The 9,787-nt window shown below is 37.5% G+C and overlaps 1 protein-coding gene across 13 annotated transcripts in view; it reads left to right on the top strand.

Moving 5' to 3' along the window:
• The window catches only part of LMO7 (LIM domain 7), a 167,889-nt gene that overhangs the window by 23,382 nt on the left and 134,720 nt on the right, over positions 1-9,787 (top strand). The gene's annotated exons all lie outside the window — the stretch shown is intronic.

Consider the following 9,787-nt stretch of genomic DNA (forward strand, 5'->3'; position numbering starts at 1 on the left):
TAAACTTAATGATAAATGTTTAGAAGCCTCTTTTGAGGTTTCTTTCTTAATAGCGAAAGACAAAAATCCACATACCATAAGGGAAATGCTTGTTCTTCCTGCCACAGTAAAAATGGCTGAAATAATATACGGAAAATAATATGGCGACAAACTAAAATGCATTCCTTTGTCAGCAAATACTGTCGGAAGATGCATAGAAAACATTGCTGAAGATTTGAAGAAACAAGTATTAGAACAAATTTCACAGTGTGGGAGGTTTGCTATACAGTTGGATGAAAGTACAGATGTTTCTAACATGTCTCAGCTTATGGTATTTGCTAGATTGTTTCAATAATGAAATACACAAAGTACTACTTTTTTGTGAGCCACTAAAGGAAAGATGCACCGGAGAAGATACATTCTCAACAGTAAATGACTTCTTTAATAAAAACAATGTTTTATGGAAAAACTGTGTAAGTGTAACCACTGATGGAGCGGCTGCTTTGACTGGAATAAAAAAAGGATTCCGGGGTAAGATTACAGAGATAGCACCACGTGAAATTCATTCACTGCATCATTCATAGGCAAGCTATTGCAGCAAAGAAGTTGGAGCCAGAAGCGCACAAAGTGCTACAGGATGTTATCAATGTGGTTAATTTTATAAAAGCAAGACCTTTAAATAGCAGAATCTTTACAATACTTTGTAATGAGATGGGGAGTGACCATGAAAATCCTTTGTACCACACAGAGGTTTGCTGGTTATCTCGTGGCGAAGTGCTTAAAAGAGTTGTCAAACTTAAAGATGAGTTACGCATTTTTCTTTTACAAAAAGACAAGTGTTCCAAAATTGCTGACCTTTTCTGTGATGACACACGGTTGTCAGTAGTATGCTACCTAGCAGATATTTTCAAAAAAATAAATGCACTTAATCTGTCCCTTCAAGGTAAAGGTGACGTTGTAACAATGAGAGAAAGTAACTGCTTTTTGAAAGAAACTCATGCTATAGAGAGAGCGTTTTGAAAACGGATGTTTGGAAATGTTTCCATCGTTATGTGATTTTTGTTGACAAAAACAATGCAAGTGTCACCTATAAAAACTCTCATATGTGCACAGTTAAAAAACCTGGAAACAAAATTTTCTCACCTGTTTAAAAGTCTTCCAGAGTTTCAGTGGATTTTGAACCCATTTGTTAAAAATATAAAAATGCAACACCTTCTGATTAGTTTGCAAGAACAACTGATTGACATCAGGGAAGATGGAAATTTACTAGCCAAATTTCAACAAAAACCTTTGCATAATTGGTGGATGGGACTGAAAAATGAGTATCATGATTTAGTAAGCGCAGCCAACGATGTACTTCTTCCATTTGGATCTACATATCTTTGTGAGGTATCTTTTTCATCTATGACAGCCATTAAAACCAAGTATCGAAATAAACTGAACTTAGAACCAGACCTTCGAATTGCTGTATCACAAAGTGTTAAACCAAAATTTTCAAAAATAATGAAGCATATTCAATTGCATTGATCTCACTAAAAAATATTATTACTACTAGTAATATTTTTAGTGAGAGCAAAAAGGTTTTTTGTACCGTTAATAAATAAAATTAAAAAAAAATATTTTAAAAATATTGTTTATTTCATCTTTATCTCATCCTCTTTTAATTTGTATTTTCGTATGTTTTATAATGTACATAATATATTAGTACAGTAGTACATGTATATAATTTATACATAAATATACATATATTGGGGGTGCGCGATCAAAAATTTTTTACTGATAGGGGTGCGCGATCAAAAAAGTTTGGAGACCACTGGTCTAGGTCACTCTGAATCCTAGCCCTACCCTCCAGTATATCTACTACTCCCCCCAGCTTGTAGTCATTTGCAAAGTTGCTGAAGGCGTGCTCTGTGCCATCATACAGGTCATCGATGAAGACATTGAACATAACCAGCTTCAGGACTGACCCCTGGGGCACTCCACTTGATACAGGCTGCCTACCAGATATTGATCCATTGATTACTACTCTCTGAGCTGGATGTTCCAGCCACTTTTCTATCCACTTTACAGTCCATTCATCTAGCCTGTACTGCCATAAAGGTGCATATCTGTCCTGCCTTACTACAGTTGGTGGTCATTTTTTACTGTTGCAGTTTATTGGAAAACCGTCCTCTTCCTCATTTTGTTTCTGCAGTAGAGAAACAAGAAAACACTTTTATCAATTCTAAAAACAATTTGACTTCCATTCAGTTGCATGTAGATTTGTGGTCCCCATGCTGCGATCTGCAGGTCACTGGTAGCCCGTGAGGCTTTAGAACCTGTGATCTGTGGATCACCCGAAGTTTAGGGTACACGTTTGTCTGTTTCTTTGTTGTTTTTCTAGTTTTTCAATTTGATAAGGAAATATGGTGGTTAGCAAGAAACTTTTTTTAGAGTTATCTGATTTATTATACTGGGGAATCACTGGGCTAGCCGAAGAGTTATAACAAGTTATATTCCACGGCAACATCTTAATCTAGCCATTCCTTTTCTTGTCCAGCAGGCTTATATATATTTTCTGGCTTCTACCAGAAACGTGTCCTGCGGTGGGTGAGAATTGGAGATTTTCATCCACCAACTCTAGTTTCCCTCCTTTTTTTTGTTTCACACTAGCAGTAATACAGCTGCTCAGAAATTTTCAGGTGAAAAGTTGGGTTATTTGATTTCTGTTATTTTCAAACAAAAACAACAACAACAACAAAAAAGCAAAAAAACCCACCTTTTTTGTTTTGTCTTTCTATTCTTTTCAGAAAATATGAAATGAGTAGTAAATGAAAAATCCTGTGCAAAAGCTATTGCTGTTAATTGAAAATGTAGATTAGCCCCATCTTGCTGGAGGCATAGGTGGTGCAGCTGGTTAGCAATTGGGTATCTGAGGAGCAGGTTAAACATTCCAAATGAATTGGAACTAACTAGGGCAATTCTGGTTGAGAACTGACTAGTGAGCCTGGTACCACATTGGACTAATAAACTTTGCTTTTGTTTCCTTGTCTTTCATTCCTTGCTCTTTGATAAGGGGACTATTAACACATTCAAATTTTATTGCTCTTACTGGTTCTGGAGCATTTTATTTAAGTGTTAAGCAACCTTGGTAACAAATATCAGTGTGAAAAGTTGATCCTGCCATTGACCTCTGCTTGAAACACTTCTTTACAGTTGTCCCCCAAAAATCCATCCTTCCTTCTAATAATCAAGAATCTCTTAACATTCCATTTCCTTGACTGCTGACCTAATGTCTTACGACTTTGACTTGCCCTTTTAAATTGTATGTAGTAGGAGGCAGAGTGTGTGGTTTTGAAAAATGTATATACAGACTTGCTAAAACCTATTATTATGTGTTGAAATGAGGAGCTGATTTAATCACTTTGCTGCTGCTGCTGTTTTTATTGGTATTTTTCCCAGGGCAAGACAAAAAAGATGGACCTTCATACTTCAAAAGGTACTTAGATGAGAATCAAGGGGTTCTGTTGTCATCCTCTTCTCCTAAAAGGTTATAAATTAGTAGGCTTAGCTTTCTTTTGGTAAATGAATTTACGTGTTTCTATTGCAAAACAGGTTGCCTGTCCTATGATTAACTTCAGTTCATCTAAAATAATTTTGATAACACAAGCAGGTAAAAAGGAATAGTGGACTCCACCCTCCTCAGTCAGGTTTTTCTGTTCGTGCCTCGGACCAGCTCGTTCAGAATGTGCTTTTGCAAACCTCTCTTTTCCTACTCTTCTATTAGATTCCATGTGATAGAGGTGGTGGGGCAGCTAGAAAGGTGATTACACTTTTGTTACATAACCTTTATTTATTTTTGTTGCCTTTGTACATTTTTTTTACTTGTATATGCAAAGGAGAACTATTTTTAACTTTACCCGTTCTACTCAAAAAAGTTTGTTTTTTTGTTTTCTATGAGAAACACTTATTTTCTCATATACACCAGAAAGACAATAGATGCAAATATGTGTAGTTGTAAAAAGTACTGATGTGTTTACTGTAGTAGTTCATCTCAAGTTGAAGTATGTCACCCATCTTTACATTGTTAATTTCCTTTTCTTACTGTATTTTTGCTAGAGTGAGTTACTGTTTTTTGAGACAAGACTGTAATTACCATAAATGCCACGCACACTTTTATTAAGTAGTCTTGGGGTCAGCAACCTATGAGCCATGGTGTCTTTTGGATTTGGGATTCAGTGGCAGAGGGCTCCTTCATCAGACAGTCTCCCATTGCAGGGAGGAGCACCAGCTTCAGATACTTTACCCATATTGCTGGAGAGACACGTGGCAGCAGGGTGCCCGCCAACAGTGAGGTTGGATCATTCAGTCCAGAGCTTTGCCTGCCCCTGAAATAGTAAATAGCACTTTGAATATGTCTATGCTGCCTCCTGAACAAGAATGGATGCAACATCAAAAATAAGATGCAACTGCTCAGCACTCTTCCAGTATCTGTGCATGGTGTGAGGGCACATGCACTTCGGCCTCACAAAATCATTTAGTCCACCAGTTTGTGAGCCTGGGGTCAGTGGGCAGAGTTTTTCTGATGGTGTATCCGTTCTCGTACTCTTTATTTGTTTTTATTTCAGAATGCGCCATTTTAGGTAAATTGCATTAATATCTTTGGATTCTTGAAGTACTCGTTTTTAAGGCATGGACTTTGGCTATTAGTAAACCTAATTAATACGTAGTTCAGACCTGCAAACTAGGTGTGTGTGTGAAAAATGTAACCTTGCCATTTTGTTTTCTCAGAAAAGAATGTGCAGTGGAGATGAAACACGTTTCTTTGTTCAATGATCCTGTAAAACTGCTCTAAGTGAATTGGCCCTGAAAGCATATATTAGTCTGTGAAAATAACTTTAACGCTGGGAAATGTCAAGCTATGGGATTATGAAGTGTAAACTATGCCAGCTGTTCAACTGACATCCCATGGGCCACATCCAGCCCCTGAGGGGTTAAACTTTGTACCCCATGCTTCCTATCTAGTCCGTGTTCCCTGTCTGACTTTAGCTGCTGACCCTGGGCTCCTGCTCCCTTCTGCTGCTTCCATTGTCTGATCCTGTCTGTGGGGATGGGGCAGGGCAGGCTGGAGCTGAGGGCGCTTTGGCCATAGGGCTTGTGGGGCACCCCAAGCATGCTGCATGGCATGGCAGTACCAGTGTGGTGCAGTGCAGTACAAGGCAGTGGGGGTGGGGGAGGGGCACCTGGCACTGGGGGCATGTGTAGAAGTGTATGTGTGGAAATAATGAAAGACTTTACAAAAATCTAACTAAAACTTAACACTTGTAATTCTAATGCAGTTTCCTCTTGTAAAATTCAAAGTTCTGAGTCTTGTGGCATCTGCCCTCAAACCATGTACTTGTTGGAAGCGGATAAATGAAACAGCCATTTATGTCACGTGGGCTGTGTACAGAAGTTGCTTGTTTTGCCATTTATAATGTTTTATCTCCATTATGTAACAGAAGTGTATGGCTTTTTATATTATTTTAAAAATGGGTACAGCACTTTAACCCTTGTTAAATGATGTATTTGAAGTGCTGTATTTTACAGCACTTTAGCAACCTACAGCATTTTACATAAATTCTGTATACTGGTTAAATTTCTGATCCGTGGAGAAGCCCCAGGCGGCTCCAGCATACCCCCTGCCTCCTAGTCTGGAAAGTGCAGGGAGGCTCAGAGACCCCCTCAACCAAACACTATACTTCTGTCATGTTTAAGACTGCTATAAAAAGTGCTCTAAATTACAGTGCTGTAAAACGTGCCCGGAATACTTCTGTACACACCCATGGTGTAAGTACTTGATTTAGAAGAAAGAAGGCAGTCACCTTTCATTTATCTTTTGTTAGGTATGAAAAACTATGGTAGTACAATTATTGTCTTTCACAGACAGCAACTAAGAATGTAATACTTTGCTTTTACATAGTACTTTTCATCTTCAATCTCAAAGCATTTTATGAAGAGGTCAGTATCAGTCTTATTTTACAGATAGGGAAGCTGAGACGCAAGTGAAGTCACTCAGTTGAGGTTACTCAGTAGGCTAGTGTCGGAGCCAGAATCAGATTCAGGATCTAGTTCTTCTGAATCCCAGTCTAGTTATTTATCCTAGCAGACTATGCTGCAAAAATAAAAATTCTGAGTTTAGATGGGAAATACTGAACACGTCTACATACAGTGCTATGGCGATGTAGCATCCCTGGGCAAGAACCATGACACCGCAGCTACACTGCTGTAGCAACACGATCCCCAATTCTAGCACATCGCTATGGTGATGTAGTGACTAAAACAAACCGTACGTGGTGTTACTGTGGCATCTTTTAGTACTACCCAAAAGAAGCACTAAATGATGGTGCAGTAACAGTGGTGCCATTGCAGCATGTGTGGATGCCCCCACTGTTTACCTTCAGCAAAGATAACCCCAAACTGTAATAGAACACCTTGCAAGCTGGAAGATGGATGAGGCTGTATGTAGAAGCATAACTCGGCTATCCCTCCCTTCCTCTCGCTCAAGATAAGGATATAACTATAATTAGTATACCCTTAGGACTAAACTGAAATAAAATCTGGGCTTTGACTCTCAAGTTTTTGGAAGAAATGAGGCTTCTTACTATGTAAAGGTAGGGCATGCTGCATAACATCCAGTGACTGAGCTAGGAGAATGTAGTCATTGAAATGGTGTTCACTGAGGTGTGGTGCTCTTCTGCTTGAAATAGTATGGAATGTTTCAGTCTTAATGATGAATTTCCTTTAATTGTTTTCTGTCATTACCTAAACACTTTGAAATGTAGGATCTGTGGGTAAAGGATAGGGCAAGGTAGAGTCTGTAGGGTGTTCATCATAACTGAACTGGAATTCTAGCAGAAAGAGAAGTTTCTAGGCTGGGCTCACAGTTTACAGTATTTTATGGAGGAAAATGTAGCCTAATAGATTGAATGCTAAGAAACTTCTGATTTTGGACTACTAAGTGTAGTGCCCTATCCAGGTGTCCTACTGTCACTTAGTAAATGTTGTATTTATTTACAAGCTGTACGGAGCCCAAAAAAGTGTTTTTGGAGGATATTTCATATGAGATCTCATAGTAAATGGCAACAGCAAGGGAATTATTTGGAAGTATTGACAAAATGACAACTATGGCACTGCTAATGAAACCCTAATTAAATTTACAGAGATGATTTACAATGATCTGTAAAATAACATAACTGAATAGGACAGTGATTTTTTTTTTAAGCTTAAGTGCCACACCTAACTCTATACTAAGACATCAAAAAGCCTCTTCCCCGGGAAGTGCTAGTACTTGCAAATCTCATGAAGTATGTTGCCAGGTAAACTGTAAGGAGTTTCTGTTTATCTAGCAATACAGTTAGCAGTAGTCTGCTATGTATTGTTTCTGAATGCTATTTTTATTTCCTTAACATGATGACTACCACTATATTTTTAAGAAAACTTTGGTTGTTCTACTAACCAGGGAAAAAATGACATTCATATACAATTGGTTCATATCATAAGTTAGTGACATTTTTGTGGCTTGATTTCCTTTCCTGTCTCCACTCCACTCCACACTCAGGAGTGGTATTTTGGGGTGTTGCTGCAACAGCCATTCATTGCATCTGCATGTTTTGCAGGGCACAAAAGTGCCTTTCCATCTGGCTTGTTATGGTCTTTTTATTGTAGTATTTGGACATTTTATAATTGAGGACAAAAGGAAATGAGTTACCAGGTGGCAGCTTTCCTGCAAGAATTGAATTGTATGGATACCCTATTTGGCTTTCTGTTCCAATTGAGATACTCTTAGAATGTCTGCTTCCACCACGTTGAAACACCTACAGTTGCAGCCCTTGCTATGTACCCACCTCTGACGCACTCCTTAATTGTGTAAAGGTAAAAGAATTTACAAAGATGTTGGCAGCGTCAGTGTTGCTTGCTGCATCTCCAGAATTACTGTACCCTGGTGACCACACTTTTTTTTTTTCCCTAGAACAAAAACAGTGGCATGGACGTGAGAAAATTCAAACATAACACAAGAATGTAGATGTGCCCAAATATGCATCTTCTCAGTTTCTGCTTAATGATCAGCAAAGCCTGGAATATTTTAGTTCCTGTTAGAACTGGCCCATGCAGAACAACCTATGAAAAAACAAGCTGTTCACAGAAGATGCAGTAAGCTTTTTCAAGGAAGCAGGACAGGGAGAAGATGACTTTTTTTCTTTACAAAAAAAAAAAAAGTAGACTAATCCCTTCCAATCATCAAGGGATGCTAAATGAATTGATCTCTGATAGTGACAGTACTAATAGGTGTGAACAGTTGTGTTCACTTCAAGCACTAGGTAAGAATACAGAGGGTTAGTTTTACTTGTAGTGCATTATGAACTCTCAAACTGAAAAGCCTGGATATACAAAAATGAAAAGATGACTGAAAGCTTTTCCAGCACCTTCCATGTTTCAGGGACAAGCCAAGAGTTATTTACTTATCCTGTTACTCATAAGGCTTCAGGGAAGTTTCAGCTTCATGTGGATTACTGTCATTCTGATTATATGTAGTAGGTTACTTTGGCATCACAGTTTAGCCACATTTAGTTCGTAAAATCTGTTTTCAAGAGACTGTAAGGAGCGGAAAAGAATTTTTTTTTTTTAAGTGTAACTAGAATGTCAATAATTGGTAGTAAATATAGGCCTGGTCTGAACTGGAAAATTACTTGGAATTAGGTATTCTACACAAGCTCTATGTGGATGGTTATTCTGCCCTAAATGCCTCTTAATTTAGCTTCAGCTATTTTGTGCAGGCCAAAAAGCATTATATTGACCTATAATATTGTTAGGATGGAATTAATGTCCACATGGGGAATCTGTGGAATTGTTATTTTCTTTTAAAATATGCACTCTGTCTTATTTCAGACGTTACCTTAAGCACATGCACCCTAGTTCACGGTTCGCTAATTTAAATAGAAAACTTTCTAAACCTCACCACGCTTTACATGTATAACCAGTATATACCACATCTTGTATATTCTAGTTAACTTTTGTAGTTTGATAGCTTATCCTATGACAGCATAATTTTTTCCAACATGTTGAAGAAACTGAAATATTCCCCTGTAAAAAGACAAGAAGAGTTAAGTATTAATACTCCCCTTTGAATTATTGTCACAAAACATATTGCTGTTGTGTTAATGAATATTTTGTGCATGGTTTTAAAAATATAAATATCCAAGACACGAAATTGCTGGAAATCTCATACTATTAAACAAGTTTCATGTTTTATCTTTGGAAGAATATTAACAAACTCTCCAAAAACATGTTCAAGTTGATGGAGAAAGCTAATTCTCAGAATAATCTGAGTCTACTTTTTGCCCTAAATACAAGGGAATCTTCACCTGACAAAAGCCTCCTTACCGAATTATTATTATTATTATTATTATTATTATTATTAGTATTATTATTATTAATAATAATACTAATAATAATAATAATAATAATTTGTTTGTTTGTTTTAATGTAAGGTATACTAAAGGAAGGGCATTCTTTTAGCCTCTGGCCTAGGAATGGAGGGGAGAGATCATAGTTCCCCCAACCTCTTCTATTTTTGTTACAATTAATGGGAGCAAACTTAAGGGCTAGGGATGGAAATTAAACACAAACCAGTGTAAGTGATCAGAAACTGGTTCAAATCTGTAACACAACAGAAGTTTGGTGCACATATAAACCACTTTCAAATTGGCTGAAACCAGTTTAAGGTAAACCTGGATGGATGTAGTGTCAGACTTAACTGAATTAGATTAAATAGGTTTATTGAACTTCT

The sequence above is a fragment of the Gavialis gangeticus genome, unplaced genomic scaffold (genome assembly GCF_001723915.1).
Source record: "Gavialis gangeticus isolate Ggan-Ray unplaced genomic scaffold, GavGan_comp1, whole genome shotgun sequence".
NCBI classification, from domain to species: domain Eukaryota; kingdom Metazoa; phylum Chordata; order Crocodylia; family Gavialidae; genus Gavialis; species Gavialis gangeticus.